This window comes from Castor canadensis, chromosome 10, assembly GCF_047511655.1.
Source record: "Castor canadensis chromosome 10, mCasCan1.hap1v2, whole genome shotgun sequence".
Lineage (NCBI taxonomy): Eukaryota > Metazoa > Chordata > Mammalia > Rodentia > Castoridae > Castor > Castor canadensis.
Window position 1 is genome coordinate 87,232,656 of NC_133395.1, and position 15,339 is coordinate 87,247,994.

At 67.9% G+C, this 15,339-nt stretch overlaps 7 non-coding genes across 7 annotated transcripts; all 7 read right to left on the reverse strand.

The window, feature by feature from the left end:
• Positions 1 to 1,435: 1,435 nt before the first annotated feature.
• On the reverse strand, positions 1,436 to 1,554 carry LOC141413478 (5S ribosomal RNA). The gene has a single exon (XR_012438270.1). It is a non-coding gene; the product is annotated as a 5S ribosomal RNA (ribosomal RNA).
• Positions 1,555 to 3,699: 2,145 nt separating this feature from the next.
• LOC141413480 (5S ribosomal RNA) lies at positions 3,700 to 3,818 on the reverse strand. Its single transcript, XR_012438272.1, has one exon. It is a non-coding gene; the product is annotated as a 5S ribosomal RNA (ribosomal RNA).
• A 2,142-nt stretch (positions 3,819 to 5,960) lies between these two features.
• On the reverse strand, positions 5,961 to 6,079 carry LOC141413481 (5S ribosomal RNA). The gene has a single exon (XR_012438273.1). It is a non-coding gene; the product is annotated as a 5S ribosomal RNA (ribosomal RNA).
• A 2,145-nt stretch (positions 6,080 to 8,224) lies between these two features.
• On the reverse strand, positions 8,225 to 8,343 carry LOC141413482 (5S ribosomal RNA). The gene has a single exon (XR_012438274.1). It is a non-coding gene; the product is annotated as a 5S ribosomal RNA (ribosomal RNA).
• Positions 8,344 to 10,490: 2,147 nt separating this feature from the next.
• LOC141413483 (5S ribosomal RNA) lies at positions 10,491 to 10,609 on the reverse strand. Its single transcript, XR_012438275.1, has one exon. It is a non-coding gene; the product is annotated as a 5S ribosomal RNA (ribosomal RNA).
• Positions 10,610 to 12,754: 2,145 nt separating this feature from the next.
• Positions 12,755 to 12,873, reverse strand: LOC141413484 (5S ribosomal RNA). The gene has a single exon (XR_012438276.1). It is a non-coding gene; the product is annotated as a 5S ribosomal RNA (ribosomal RNA).
• Positions 12,874 to 15,021: 2,148 nt separating this feature from the next.
• On the reverse strand, positions 15,022 to 15,140 carry LOC141413485 (5S ribosomal RNA). Its single transcript, XR_012438277.1, has one exon. It is a non-coding gene; the product is annotated as a 5S ribosomal RNA (ribosomal RNA).
• Between the last annotated feature and the right edge of the window lie 199 nt (positions 15,141 to 15,339).

The window sequence follows — 15,339 nt, forward strand, 5'->3', positions numbered from 1 at the left end:
ACACGGGGCTGAGCACTCGAGTCCTCGGGCGTCACGGGGCCCGCGGCCACGCCAAGCACGCACGACTCCCGGGTCTCGTCTGCTCCTGGGTGCCCTGGGCCTCTTCCCTGTGCCGCTGCTGGGTCTTGTGCCCCTGCTTGGCCTCCTTCAGACCCGGCCCCGTGCTACGCGGCCACGTGCTACAGGATCGTGCCAGCAGAACTGGCCCTGGCTGAGCCCCGTACCCACCCTCCTGCCATCCCTGGCCCTGCTAGCAAATGGCAGAGATCCTCTGGCCTCCGAGCCCAGACAAAAATCCTGATGCAGTTGGCCGAGGGGCCGCAAACCAAGGCTTCGCTTGTTCCCGCTCAGGCCCCAGCCATACCCTCTTGTCCTTCGGCTGCTCGTGTGTGGGGTGGGGGAGAGGAGGGTGCGTCCCCGTGCGTGCGTGCGTGGTCTGGGTGTCTCTGCGTGGTGTGTGTGTGTGTGTGTGTGTGTGTTAGATGCCGTGCCAGGTGTAGGTGGGGAAGAGCAAGCCCTCACGCACAGAGCCCCATCACACACTGGGGCCGGGCCGAGGGGGTCAATCTGCTCGGCCTGATTGCGTTGGACATACATTGCAGAAGGTGGGTTTTCCAAGGCGGAGCAGAGGGTCCCGGCACCTGAGGTTGTCCACGGGGAGAATGTCTGTTCCACGGGGGCAAGCGGTCCCTTCCGTCGTGCCCAAGCCCATGTGACCCCGAAGGCCAGGTGGCCCCGGTCCTTGAGCTGACTGAGGAGTGCTTTGAGACCCGGAGGGTGGCACAGGCGACTGGGCGCCAGCGGCGGCCCTCCCTCCCTTTGAGCGGGACGGGGAGCTGCCGCTGGCATCCGGAGCTCTGGCGGCCTGCTCCCTCTGTCCCTGTGACCGCAGGCTCTGCCGTGGGAGGCGGGATCCCACGTAGAGGTCGCGCGCTGGCTGCCCTGTCTTGGGTTGAGCGACGGAGCGCGACGTGGAGCAGCACCCGACTGAGGCTCCCTGCTTCTCTGTCCCCTGGCGTCTTGCCCTGGACCCAGTGCACCACCTTGTGGCGAGCCCAGGTGTGGCGCGTCCCGCTGTGGGGCCCGCTGGGGTGCAGGACCCACTTTCTCATGGCTTCCGCACGTCCCTCCCCGCCCGCCTGGAGGGCAGTTGGGGAGCGGTCCCCAACGTGGCCTGGGACCAACCTCGCTGGTGACCCGTGTCGCGGGCGCGCGCCCCAGGAGAGTGTGGGGAGGGGAGAGGATTCGGGGACGTAGCTGTGAGGATTCGGTGTGCGTGGGTCTGGCGGGTGGCCCGGACGGGGTCGGGGTCGTGGTCACGGTGGGTCGTTGTGGTGGTGGTGGTGGTGGTGGTGCTGGGGGTGGTGGTGGTGGTGGGGGGGGTGGTGGCGAAGTCCCCGAAGACAAAAGGAGCAGCGAGGGAGGGAGGAGCAAAAGCCTACAGCACCCGGTATTCCCAGGCGGTCTCCCATCCAAGTACTAACCAGGCCCGACCCTGCTTAGCTTCCGAGATCAGACGAGATCGGGCGCGTTCAGGGTGGTATGGCCGTAGACGCTAGCCGCCGCCTCCGGGAGCCCCAAGAGCCTGCCGAGGGCCCCGGCGTGCGTCTCCACGCTGCTCTCCTGGCACGGCTGGGAGTCCGGGTGGGGGCTGGCAGCCCGGGGCCAGCGGCCAGAGGCCCCGCGCGCCTGCTCGGGCAGCCGGTCTCGCCCAGGTGGCCGCTGGGTGGCTTTCTTCCCGAGGTGTCCTGCTGCCAGGACGAGGGTCAAGTTTTCTCGGGGGAAAATTTCTCAGTGCTCTCGGGCGCTTGTTCTTCTGGGAATGTCCACTGCTGTGGCCAAGGCGGGGGACGCACAGCTCGGGCCAGGGCAAGCAGCCGCCCTCCTCCGTCGCCTCCTGGAGCCGTATCCTTGGGTGGGTGCGTGGCTCCCAGCGGAGGTCTCGTGGACCCTTCCGGTCCTCTTCGTCCGGAAAGCGCCACTGCCCCTCCAGCCCATCAGGAAAACGGCAGCCGCGCCCTTCGCCGACCCGCTCCGCCCTCCTCCACACTCAGGGCCTGGGGCTGCGGGGCTGAATCGTGAGGCTTTCCAGCCCAGGACTTCACCTCTGGCCCCTTTCACACCCGGGATCTTGGGAAGAAGAAACAAAACCAAACACAGCCAAAGCCATCTCCTCCGACCCGGGGCCCCTCCACATCCCTTCCGATCCCGGGTTCCTGCCGGCCTCCCGGGGCGTTTCTCCCAGGCAGGCCTTCGCGGCCACTACACGGGGCTGAGCACTCGAGTCCTCGGGCGTCACGGGGCCCGCGGCCACGCCAAGCACGCACGACTCCCGGGTCTCGTCTGCTCCTGGGTGCCCTGGGCCTCTTCCCTGTGCCGCTGCTGGGTCTTGTGCCCCTGCTTGGCCTCCTTCAGACCCGGCCCCGTGCTACGCGGCCACGTGCTACAGGATCGTGCCAGCAGAACTGGCCCTGGCTGAGCCCCGTACCCACCCTCCTGCCATCCCTGGCCCTGCTAGCAAATGGCAGAGATCCTCTGGCCTCCGAGCCCAGACAAAAATCCTGATGCAGTTGGCCGAGGGGCCGCAAACCAAGGCTTCGCTTGTTCCCGCTCAGGCCCCAGCCATACCCTCTTGTCCTTCGGCTGCTCGTGTGTGGGGTGGGGGAGAGGAGGGTGCGTCCCCGTGCGTGCGTGCGTGGTCTGGGTGTCTCTGCGTGGTGTGTGTGTGTGTGTGTGTGTGTGTTAGATGCCGTGCCAGGTGTAGGTGGGGAAGAGCAAGCCCTCACGCACAGAGCCCCATCACACACTGGGGCCGGGCCGAGGGGGTCAATCTGCTCGGCCTGATTGCGTTGGGCATACATTGCAGAAGGTGGGTTTTCCAAGGCGGAGCAGAGGGTCCTGGCACCTGAGGTTGTCCACGGGGAGAATGTCTGTTCCACGGGGGCAAGCGGTCCCTTCCGTCGTGCCCAAGCCCATGTGACCCCGAAGGCCAGGTGGCCCCGGTCCTTGAGCTGACTGAGGAGTGCTTTGAGACCCGGAGGGTGGCACAGGCGACTGGGCGCCAGCGGCGGCCCTCCCTCCCTTTGAGCGGGACGGGGAGCTGCCGCTGGCATCCGGAGCTCTGGCGGCCTGCGCCCTCTGTCCCTGTGACCGCAGGCTCTGCCGTGGGAGGCGGGATCCCACGTAGAGGTCGCGCGCTGGCTGCCCTGTCTTGGGTTGAGCGACGGAGCGCGACGTGGAGCAGCACCCGACTGAGGCTCCCTGCTTCTCTGTCCCCTGGCGTCTTGCCCTGGACCCAGTGCACCACCTTGTGGCGAGCCCAGGTGTGGCGCGTCCCGCTGTGGGGCCCGCTGGGGTGCAGGACCCACTTTCTCATGGCTTCCGCACGTCCCTCCCCGCCCGCCTGGAGGGCAGTTGGGGAGCGGTCCCCAACGTGGCCTGGGACCAACCTCGCTGGTGACCCGTGTCGCGGGCGCGCGCCCCAGGAGAGTGTGGGGAGGGGAGAGGATTCGGGGACGTAGCTGTGAGGATTCGGTGTGCGTGGGTCTGGCGGGTGGCCCGGACGGGGTCGGGGTCGTGGTCACGGTGGGTCGTTGTGGTGGTGGTGGTGGTGGTGGTGCTGGGGGTGGTGGTGGTGGTGGGGGGGGTGGTGGCGAAGTCCCCGAAGACAAAAGGAGCAGCGAGGGAGGGAGGAGCAAAAGCCTACAGCACCCGGTATTCCCAGGCGGTCTCCCATCCAAGTACTAACCAGGCCCGACCCTGCTTAGCTTCCGAGATCAGACGAGATCGGGCGCGTTCAGGGTGGTATGGCCGTAGACGCTAGCCGCCGCCTCCGGGAGCCCCAAGAGCCTGCCGAGGGCCCCGGCGTGCGTCTCCACGCTGCTCTCCTGGCACGGCTGGGAGTCCGGGTGGGGGCTGGCAGCCCGGGGCCAGCGGCCAGAGGCCCCGCGCGCCTGCTCGGGCAGCCGGTCTCGCCCAGGTGGCCGCTGGGTGGCTTTCTTCCCGAGGTGTCCTGCTGCCAGGACGAGGGTCAAGTTTTCTCGGGGGAAAATTTCTCAGTGCTCTCGGGCGCTTGTTCTGGTGTCCACTGCTGTGGCCAAGGCGGGGGACGCACAGCTCGGGCCAGGGCAAGCAGCCGCCCTCCTCCGTCGCCTCCTGGAGCCGTATCCTTGGGTGGGTGCGTGGCTCCCAGCGGAGGTCTCGGGGACCCTTCCGGTCCTCTTCGTCCGGAAAGCGCCACTGCCCCTCCAGCCCATCAGGAAAACGGCAGCCGCGCCCTTCGCCGACCCGCTCCGCCCTCCTCCACACTCAGGGCCTGGGGCTGCGGGGCTGAATCGTGAGGCTTTCCAGCCCAGGACTTCACCTCTGGCCCCTTTCACACCCGGGATCTTGGGAAGAAGAAACAAAACCAAACACAGCCAAAGCCATCTCCTCCGACCCGGGGCCCCTCCACATCCCTTCCGATCCCGGGTTCCTGCCGGCCTCCCGGGGCGTTTCTCCCAGGCAGGCCTTCGCGGCCACTACACGGGGCTGAGCACTCGAGTCCTCGGGCGTCACGGGGCCCGCGGCCACGCCAAGCACGCACGACTCCCGGGTCTCGTCTGCTCCTGGGTGCCCTGGGCCTCTTCCCTGTGCCGCTGCTGGGTCTTGTGCCCCTGCTTGGCCTCCTTCAGACCCGGCCCCGTGCTACGCGGCCACGTGCTACAGGATCGTGCCAGCAGAACTGGCCCTGGCTGAGCCCCGTACCCACCCTCCTGCCATCCCTGGCCCTGCTAGCAAATGGCAGAGATCCTCTGGCCTCCGAGCCCAGACAAAAATCCTGATGCAGTTGGCCGAGGGGCCGCAAACCAAGGCTTCGCTTGTTCCCGCTCAGGCCCCAGCCATACCCTCTTGTCCTTCGGCTGCTCGTGTGTGGGGTGGGGGAGAGGAGGGTGCGTCCCCGTGCGTGCGTGCGTGGTCTGGGTGTCTCTGCGTGGTGTGTGTGTGTGTGTGTGTGTGTGTTAGATGCCGTGCCTGGTGTAGGTGGGGAAGAGCAAGCCCTCACGCACAGAGCCCCATCACACACTGGGGCCGGGCCGAGGGGGTCAATCTGCTCGGCCTGATTGCGTTGGGCATACATTGCAGAAGGTGGGTTTTCCAAGGCGGAGCAGAGGGTCCCGGCACCTGAGGTTGTCCACGGGGAGAATGTCTGTTCCACGGGGGCAAGCGGTCCCTTCCGTCGTGCCCAAGCCCATGTGACCCCGAAGGCCAGGTGGCCCCGGTCCTTGAGCTGACTGAGGAGTGCTTTGAGACCCGGAGGGTGGCACAGGCGACTGGGCGCCAGCGGCGGCCCTCCCTCCCTTTGAGCGGGACGGGGAGCTGCCGCTGGCATCCGGAGCTCTGGCGGCCTGCGCCCTCTGTCCCTGTGACCGCAGGCTCTGCCGTGGGAGGCGGGATCCCACGTAGAGGTCGCGCGCTGGCTGCCCTGTCTTGGGTTGAGCGACGGAGCGCGACGTGGAGCAGCACCCGACTGAGGCTCCCTGCTTCTCTGTCCCCTGGCGTCTTGCCCTGGACCCAGTGCACCACCTTGTGGCGAGCCCAGGTGTGGCGCGTCCCGCTGTGGGGCCCGCTGGGGTGCAGGACCCACTTTCTCATGGCTTCCGCACGTCCCTCCCCGCCCGCCTGGAGGGCAGTTGGGGAGCGGTCCCCAACGTGGCCTGGGACCAACCTCGCTGGTGACCCGTGTCGCGGGCGCGCGCCCCAGGAGAGTGTGGGGAGGGGAGAGGATTCGGGGACGTAGCTGTGAGGATTCGGTGTGCGTGGGTCTGGCGGGTGGCCCGGACGGGGTCGGGGTCGTGGTCACGGTGGGTCGTTGTGGTGGTGGTGGTGGTGGTGGTGGTGCTGGGGGTGGTGGTGGTGGTGGGGGGGGTGGTGGCGAAGTCCCCGAAGACAAAAGGAGCAGCGAGGGAGGGAGGAGCAAAAGCCTACAGCACCCGGTATTCCCAGGCGGTCTCCCATCCAAGTACTAACCAGGCCCGACCCTGCTTAGCTTCCGAGATCAGACGAGATCGGGCGCGTTCAGGGTGGTATGGCCGTAGACGCTAGCCGCCGCCTCCGGGAGCCCCAAGAGCCTGCCGAGGGCCCCGGCGTGCGTCTCCACGCTGCTCTCCTGGCACGGCTGGGAGTCCGGGTGGGGGCTGGCAGCCCGGGGCCAGCGGCCAGAGGCCCCGCGCGCCTGCTCGGGCAGCCGGTCTCGCCCAGGTGGCCGCTGGGTGGCTTTCTTCCCGAGGTGTCCTGCTGCCAGGACGAGGGTCAAGTTTTCTCGGGGGAAAATTTCTCAGTGCTCTCGGGCGCTTGTTCTTCTGGGAATGTCCACTGCTGTGGCCAAGGCGGGGGACGCACAGCTCGGGCCAGGGCAAGCAGCCGCCCTCCTCCGTCGCCTCCTGGAGCCGTATCCTTGGGTGGGTGCGTGGCTCCCAGCGGAGGTCTCGGGGACCCTTCCGGTCCTCTTCGTCCGGAAAGCGCCACTGCCCCTCCAGCCCATCAGGAAAACGGCAGCCGCGCCCTTCGCCGACCCGCTCCGCCCTCCTCCACACTCAGGGCCTGGGGCTGCGGGGCTGAATCGTGAGGCTTTCCAGCCCAGGACTTCACCTCTGGCCCCTTTCACACCCGGGATCTTGGGAAGAAGAAACAAAACCAAACACAGCCAAAGCCATCTCCTCCGACCCGGGGCCCCTCCACATCCCTTCCGATCCCGGGTTCCTGCCGGCCTCCCGGGGCGTTTCTCCCAGGCAGGCCTTCGCGGCCACTACACGGGGCTGAGCACTCGAGTCCTCGGGCGTCACGGGGCCCGCGGCCACGCCAAGCACGCACGACTCCCGGGTCTCGTCTGCTCCTGGGTGCCCTGGGCCTCTTCCCTGTGCCGCTGCTGGGTCTTGTGCCCCTGCTTGGCCTCCTTCAGACCCGGCCCCGTGCTACGCGGCCACGTGCTACAGGATCGTGCCAGCAGAACTGGCCCTGGCTGAGCCCCGTACCCACCCTCCTGCCATCCCTGGCCCTGCTAGCAAATGGCAGAGATCCTCTGGCCTCCGAGCCCAGACAAAAATCCTGATGCAGTTGGCCGAGGGGCCGCAAACCAAGGCTTCGCTTGTTCCCGCTCAGGCCCCAGCCATACCCTCTTGTCCTTCGGCTGCTCGTGTGTGGGGTGGGGGAGAGGAGGGTGCGTCCCCGTGCGTGCGTGCGTGGTCTGGGTGTCTCTGCGTGGTGTGTGTGTGTGTGTGTGTGTGTGTTAGATGCCGTGCCTGGTGTAGGTGGGGAAGAGCAAGCCCTCACGCACAGAGCCCCATCACACACTGGGGCCGGGCCGAGGGGGTCAATCTGCTCGGCCTGATTGCGTTGGGCATACATTGCAGAAGGTGGGTTTTCCAAGGCGGAGCAGAGGGTCCCGGCACCTGAGGTTGTCCACGGGGAGAATGTCTGTTCCACGGGGGCAAGCGGTCCCTTCCGTCGTGCCCAAGCCCATGTGACCCCGAAGGCCAGGTGGCCCCGGTCCTTGAGCTGACTGAGGAGTGCTTTGAGACCCGGAGGGTGGCACAGGCGACTGGGCGCCAGCGGCGGCCCTCCCTCCCTTTGAGCGGGACGGGGAGCTGCCGCTGGCATCCGGAGCTCTGGCGGCCTGCGCCCTCTGTCCCTGTGACCGCAGGCTCTGCCGTGGGAGGCGGGATCCCACGTAGAGGTCGCGCGCTGGCTGCCCTGTCTTGGGTTGAGCGACGGAGCGCGACGTGGAGCAGCACCCGACTGAGGCTCCCTGCTTCTCTGTCCCCTGGCGTCTTGCCCTGGACCCAGTGCACCACCTTGTGGCGAGCCCAGGTGTGGCGCATCCCGCTGTGGGGCCCGCTGGGGTGCAGGACCCACTTTCTCATGGCTTCCGCACGTCCCTCCCCGCCCGCCTGGAGGGCAGTTGGGGAGCGGTCCCCAACGTGGCCTGGGACCAACCTCGCTGGTGACCCGTGTCGCGGGCGCGCGCCCCAGGAGAGTGTGGGGAGGGGAGAGGATTCGGGGACGTAGCTGTGAGGATTCGGTGTGCGTGGGTCTGGCGGGTGGCCCGGACGGGGTCGGGGTCGTGGTCACGGTGGGTCGTTGTGGTGGTGGTGGTGGTGGTGGTGCTGGGGGTGGTGGTGGTGGTGGGGGGGGTGGTGGCGAAGTCCCCGAAGACAAAAGGAGCAGCGAGGGAGGGAGGAGCAAAAGCCTACAGCACCCGGTATTCCCAGGCGGTCTCCCATCCAAGTACTAACCAGGCCCGACCCTGCTTAGCTTCCGAGATCAGACGAGATCGGGCGCGTTCAGGGTGGTATGGCCGTAGACGCTAGCCGCCGCCTCCGGGAGCCCCAAGAGCCTGCCGAGGGCCCCGGCGTGCGTCTCCACGCTGCTCTCCTGGCACGGCTGGGAGTCCGGGTGGGGGCTGGCAGCCCGGGGCCAGCGGCCAGAGGCCCCGCGCGCCTGCTCGGGCAGCCGGTCTCGCCCAGGTGGCCGCTGGGTGGCTTTCTTCCCGAGGTGTCCTGCTGCCAGGACGAGGGTCAAGTTTTCTCGGGGGAAAATTTCTCAGTGCTCTCGGGCGCTTGTTCTTCTGGGAATGTCCACTGCTGTGGCCAAGGCGGGGGACGCACAGCTCGGGCCAGGGCAAGCAGCCGCCCTCCTCCGTCGCCTCCTGGAGCCGTATCCTTGGGTGGGTGCGTGGCTCCCAGCGGAGGTCTCGGGGACCCTTCCGGTCCTCTTCGTCCGGAAAGCGCCACTGCCCCTCCAGCCCATCAGGAAAACGGCAGCCGCGCCCTTCGCCGACCCGCTCCGCCCTCCTCCACACTCAGGGCCTGGGGCTGCGGGGCTGAATCGTGAGGCTTTCCAGCCCAGGACTTCACCTCTGGCCCCTTTCACACCCGGGATCTTGGGAAGAAGAAACAAAACCAAACACAGCCAAAGCCATCTCCTCCGACCCGGGGCCCCTCCACATCCCTTCCGATCCCGGGTTCCTGCCGGCCTCCCGGGGCGTTTCTCCCAGGCAGGCCTTCGCGGCCACTACACGGGGCTGAGCACTCGAGTCCTCGGGCGTCACGGGGCCCGCGGCCACGCCAAGCACGCACGACTCCCGGGTCTCGTCTGCTCCTGGGTGCCCTGGGCCTCTTCCCTGTGCCGCTGCTGGGTCTTGTGCCCCTGCTTGGCCTCCTTCAGACCCGGCCCCGTGCTACGCGGCCACGTGCTACAGGATCGTGCCAGCAGAACTGGCCCTGGCTGAGCCCCGTACCCACCCTCCTGCCATCCCTGGCCCTGCTAGCAAATGGCAGAGATCCTCTGGCCTCCGAGCCCAGACAAAAATCCTGATGCAGTTGGCCGAGGGGCCGCAAACCAAGGCTTCGCTTGTTCCCGCTCAGGCCCCAGCCATACCCTCTTGTCCTTCGGCTGCTCGTGTGTGGGGTGGGGGAGAGGAGGGTGCGTCCCCGTGCGTGCGTGCGTGGTCTGGGTGTCTCTGCGTGGTGTGTGTGTGTGTGTGTGTGTGTGTGTTAGATGCCGTGCCTGGTGTAGGTGGGGAAGAGCAAGCCCTCACGCACAGAGCCCCATCACACACTGGGGCCGGGCCGAGGGGGTCAATCTGCTCGGCCTGATTGCGTTGGGCATACATTGCAGAAGGTGGGTTTTCCAAGGCGGAGCAGAGGGTCCCGGCACCTGAGGTTGTCCACGGGGAGAATGTCTGTTCCACGGGGGCAAGCGGTCCCTTCCGTCGTGCCCAAGCCCATGTGACCCCGAAGGCCAGGTGGCCCCGGTCCTTGAGCTGACTGAGGAGTGCTTTGAGACCCGGAGGGTGGCACAGGCGACTGGGCGCCAGCGGCGGCCCTCCCTCCCTTTGAGCGGGACGGGGAGCTGCCGCTGGCATCCGGAGCTCTGGCGGCCTGCGCCCTCTGTCCCTGTGACCGCAGGCTCTGCCGTGGGAGGCGGGATCCCACGTAGAGGTCGCGCGCTGGCTGCCCTGTCTTGGGTTGAGCGACGGAGCGCGACGTGGAGCAGCACCCGACTGAGGCTCCCTGCTTCTCTGTCCCCTGGCGTCTTGCCCTGGACCCAGTGCACCACCTTGTGGCGAGCCCAGGTGTGGCGCGTCCCGCTGTGGGGCCCGCTGGGGTGCAGGACCCACTTTCTCATGGCTTCCGCACGTCCCTCCCCGCCCGCCTGGAGGGCAGTTGGGGAGCGGTCCCCAACGTGGCCTGGGACCAACCTCGCTGGTGACCCGTGTCGCGGGCGCGCGCCCCAGGAGAGTGTGGGGAGGGGAGAGGATTCGGGGACGTAGCTGTGAGGATTCGGTGTGCGTGGGTCTGGCGGGTGGCCCGGACGGGGTCGGGGTCGTGGTCACGGTGGGTCGTTGTGGTGGTGGTGGTGGTGGTGGTGCTGGGGGTGGTGGTGGTGGTGGGGGGGGTGGTGGCGAAGTCCCCGAAGACAAAAGGAGCAGCGAGGGAGGGAGGAGCAAAAGCCTACAGCACCCGGTATTCCCAGGCGGTCTCCCATCCAAGTACTAACCAGGCCCGACCCTGCTTAGCTTCCGAGATCAGACGAGATCGGGCGCGTTCAGGGTGGTATGGCCGTAGACGCTAGCCGCCGCCTCCGGGAGCCCCAAGAGCCTGCCGAGGGCCCCGGCGTGCGTCTCCACGCTGCTCTCCTGGCACGGCTGGGAGTCCGGGTGGGGGCTGGCAGCCCGGGGCCAGCGGCCAGAGGCCCCGCGCGCCTGCTCGGGCAGCCGGTCTCGCCCAGGTGGCCGCTGGGTGGCTTTCTTCCCGAGGTGTCCTGCTGCCAGGACGAGGGTCAAGTTTTCTCGGGGGAAAATTTCTCAGTGCTCTCGGGCGCTTGTTCTTCTGGGAATGTCCACTGCTGTGGCCAAGGCGGGGGACGCACAGCTCGGGCCAGGGCAAGCAGCCGCCCTCCTCCGTCGCCTCCTGGAGCCGTATCCTTGGGTGGGTGCGTGGCTCCCAGCGGAGGTCTCGGGGACCCTTCCGGTCCTCTTCGTCCGGAAAGCGCCACTGCCCCTCCAGCCCATCAGGAAAACGGCAGCCGCGCCCTTCGCCGACCCGCTCCGCCCTCCTCCACACTCAGGGCCTGGGGCTGCGGGGCTGAATCGTGAGGCTTTCCAGCCCAGGACTTCACCTCTGGCCCCTTTCACACCCGGGATCTTGGGAAGAAGAAACAAAACCAAACACAGCCAAAGCCATCTCCTCCGACCCGGGGCCCCTCCACATCCCTTCCGATCCCGGGTTCCTGCCGGCCTCCCGGGGCGTTTCTCCCAGGCAGGCCTTCGCGGCCACTACACGGGGCTGAGCACTCGAGTCCTCGGGCGTCACGGGGCCCGCGGCCACGCCAAGCACGCACGACTCCCGGGTCTCGTCTGCTCCTGGGTGCCCTGGGCCTCTTCCCTGTGCCGCTGCTGGGTCTTGTGCCCCTGCTTGGCCTCCTTCAGACCCGGCCCCGTGCTACGCGGCCACGTGCTACAGGATCGTGCCAGCAGAACTGGCCCTGGCTGAGCCCCGTACCCACCCTCCTGCCATCCCTGGCCCTGCTAGCAAATGGCAGAGATCCTCTGGCCTCCGAGCCCAGACAAAAATCCTGATGCAGTTGGCCGAGGGGCCGCAAACCAAGGCTTCGCTTGTTCCCGCTCAGGCCCCAGCCATACCCTCTTGTCCTTCGGCTGCTCGTGTGTGGGGTGGGGGAGAGGAGGGTGCGTCCCCGTGCGTGCGTGCGTGGTCTGGGTGTCTCTGCGTGGTGTGTGTGTGTGTGTGTGTGTGTGTTAGATGCCGTGCCTGGTGTAGGTGGGGAAGAGCAAGCCCTCACGCACAGAGCCCCATCACACACTGGGGCCGGGCCGAGGGGGTCAATCTGCTCGGCCTGATTGCGTTGGGCATACATTGCAGAAGGTGGGTTTTCCAAGGCGGAGCAGAGGGTCCCGGCACCTGAGGTTGTCCACGGGGAGAATGTCTGTTCCACGGGGGCAAGCGGTCCCTTCCGTCGTGCCCAAGCCCATGTGACCCCGAAGGCCAGGTGGCCCCGGTCCTTGAGCTGACTGAGGAGTGCTTTGAGACCCGGAGGGTGGCACAGGCGACTGGGCGCCAGCGGCGGCCCTCCCTCCCTTTGAGCGGGACGGGGAGCTGCCGCTGGCATCCGGAGCTCTGGCGGCCTGCGCCCTCTGTCCCTGTGACCGCAGGCTCTGCCGTGGGAGGCGGGATCCCACGTAGAGGTCGCGCGCTGGCTGCCCTGTCTTGGGTTGAGCGACGGAGCGCGACGTGGAGCAGCACCCGACTGAGGCTCCCTGCTTCTCTGTCCCCTGGCGTCTTGCCCTGGACCCAGTGCACCACCTTGTGGCGAGCCCAGGTGTGGCGCGTCCCGCTGTGGGGCCCGCTGGGGTGCAGGACCCACTTTCTCATGGCTTCCGCACGTCCCTCCCCGCCCGCCTGGAGGGCAGTTGGGGAGCGGTCCCCAACGTGGCCTGGGACCAACCTCGCTGGTGACCCGTGTCGCGGGCGCGCGCCCCAGGAGAGTGTGGGGAGGGGAGAGGATTCGGGGACGTAGCTGTGAGGATTCGGTGTGCGTGGGTCTGGCGGGTGGCCCGGACGGGGTCGGGGTCGTGGTCACGGTGGGTCGTTGTGGTGGTGGTGGTGGTGGTGGTGCTGGGGGTGGTGGTGGTGGTGGGGGGGGTGGTGGCGAAGTCCCCGAAGACAAAAGGAGCAGCGAGGGAGGGAGGAGCAAAAGCCTACAGCACCCGGTATTCCCAGGCGGTCTCCCATCCAAGTACTAACCAGGCCCGACCCTGCTTAGCTTCCGAGATCAGACGAGATCGGGCGCGTTCAGGGTGGTATGGCCGTAGACGCTAGCCGCCGCCTCCGGGAGCCCCAAGAGCCTGCCGAGGGCCCCGGCGTGCGTCTCCACGCTGCTCTCCTGGCACGGCTGGGAGTCCGGGTGGGGGCTGGCAGCCCGGGGCCAGCGGCCAGAGGCCCCGCGCGCCTGCTCGGGCAGCCGGTCTCGCCCAGGTGGCCGCTGGGTGGCTTTCTTCCCGAGGTGTCCTGCTGCCAGGACGAGGGTCAAGTTTTCTCGGGGGAAAATTTCTCAGTGCTCTCGGGCGCTTGTTCTTCTGGGAATGTCCACTGCTGTGGCCAAGGCGGGGGACGCACAGCTCGGGCCAGGGCAAGCAGCCGCCCTCCTCCGTCGCCTCCTGGAGCCGTATCCTTGGGTGGGTGCGTGGCTCCCAGCGGAGGTCTCGGGGACCCTTCCGGTCCTCTTCGTCCGGAAAGCGCCACTGCCCCTCCAGCCCATCAGGAAAACGGCAGCCGCGCCCTTCGCCGACCCGCTCCGCCCTCCTCCACACTCAGGGCCTGGGGCTGCGGGGCTGAATCGTGAGGCTTTCCAGCCCAGGACTTCACCTCTGGCCCCTTTCACACCCGGGATCTTGGGAAGAAGAAACAAAACCAAACACAGCCAAAGCCATCTCCTCCGACCCGGGGCCCCTCCACATCCCTTCCGATCCCGGGTTCCTGCCGGCCTCCCGGGGCGTTTCTCCCAGGCAGGCCTTCGCGGCCACTACACGGGGCTGAGCACTCGAGTCCTCGGGCGTCACGGGGCCCGCGGCCACGCCAAGCACGCACGACTCCCGGGTCTCGTCTGCTCCTGGGTGCCCTGGGCCTCTTCCCTGTGCCGCTGCTGGGTCTTGTGCCCCTGCTTGGCCTCCTTCAGACCCGGCCCCGTGCTACGCGGCCACGTGCTACAGGATCGTGCCAGCAGAACTGGCCCTGGCTGAGCCCCGTACCCACCCTCCTGCCATCCCTGGCCCTGCTAGCAAATGGCAGAGATCCTCTGGCCTCCGAGCCCAGACAAAAATCCTGATGCAGTTGGCCGAGGGGCCGCAAACCAAGGCTTCGCTTGTTCCCGCTCAGGCCCCAGCCATACCCTCTTGTCCTTCGGCTGCTCGTGTGTGGGGTGGGGGAGAGGAGGGTGCGTCCCCGTGCGTGCGTGCGTGGTCTGGGTGTCTCTGCGTGGTGTGTGTGTGTGTGTGTGTGTGTGTTAGATGCCGTGCCTGGTGTAGGTGGGGAAGAGCAAGCCCTCACGCACAGAGCCCCATCACACACTGGGGCCGGGCCGAGGGGGTCAATCTGCTCGGCCTGATTGCGTTGGGCATACATTGCAGAAGGTGGGTTTTCCAAGGCGGAGCAGAGGGTCCCGGCACCTGAGGTTGTCCACGGGGAGAATGTCTGTTCCACGGGGGCAAGCGGTCCCTTCCGTCGTGCCCAAGCCCATGTGACCCCGAAGGCCAGGTGGCCCCGGTCCTTGAGCTGACTGAGGAGTGCTTTGAGACCCGGAGGGTGGCACAGGCGACTGGGCGCCAGCGGCGGCCCTCCCTCCCTTTGAGCGGGACGGGGAGCTGCCGCTGGCATCCGGAGCTCTGGCGGCCTGCGCCCTCTGTCCCTGTGACCGCAGGCTCTGCCGTGGGAGGCGGGATCCCACGTAGAGGTCGCGCGCTGGCTGCCCTGTCTTGGGTTGAGCGACGGAGCGCGACGTGGAGCAGCACCCGACTGAGGCTCCCTGCTTCTCTGTCCCCTGGCGTCTTGCCCTGGACCCAGTGCACCACCTTGTGGCGAGCCCAGGTGTGGCGCGTCCCGCTGTGGGGCCCGCTGGGGTGCAGGACCCACTTTCTCATGGCTTCCGCACGTCCCTCCCCGCCCGCCTGGAGGGCAGTTGGGGAGCGGTCCCCAACGTGGCCTGGGACCAACCTCGCTGGTGACCCGTGTCGCGGGCGCGCGCCCCAGGAGAGTGTGGGGAGGGGAGAGGATTCGGGGACGTAGCTGTGAGGATTCGGTGTGCGTGGGTCTGGCGGGTGGCCCGGACGGGGTCGGGGTCGTGGTCACGGTGGGTCGTTGTGGTGGTGGTGGTGGTGGTGGTGGTGCTGGGGGTGGTGGTGGTGGTGGGGGGGGTGGTGGCGAAGTCCCCGAAGACAAAAGGAGCAGCGAGGGAGGGAGGAGCAAAAGCCTACAGCACCCGGTATTCCCAGGCGGTCTCCCATCCAAGTACTAACCAGGCCCGACCCTGCTTAGCTTCCGAGATCAGACGAGATCGGGCGCGTTCAGGGTGGTATGGCCGTAGACGCTAGCCGCCGCCTCCGGGAGCCCCAAGAGCCTGCCGAGGGCCCCGGCGTGCGTCTCCACGCTGCTCTCCTGGCACGGCTGGGAGTCCGGGTGGGGGCTGGCAGCCCGGGGCCAGCGGCCAGAGGCCCCGCGCGCCTGCTCGGGCAGCCGGTCTCGCCCAGGTGGCCGCTGGGTGGCTTTCTTCCCGAGGTGTCCTGCT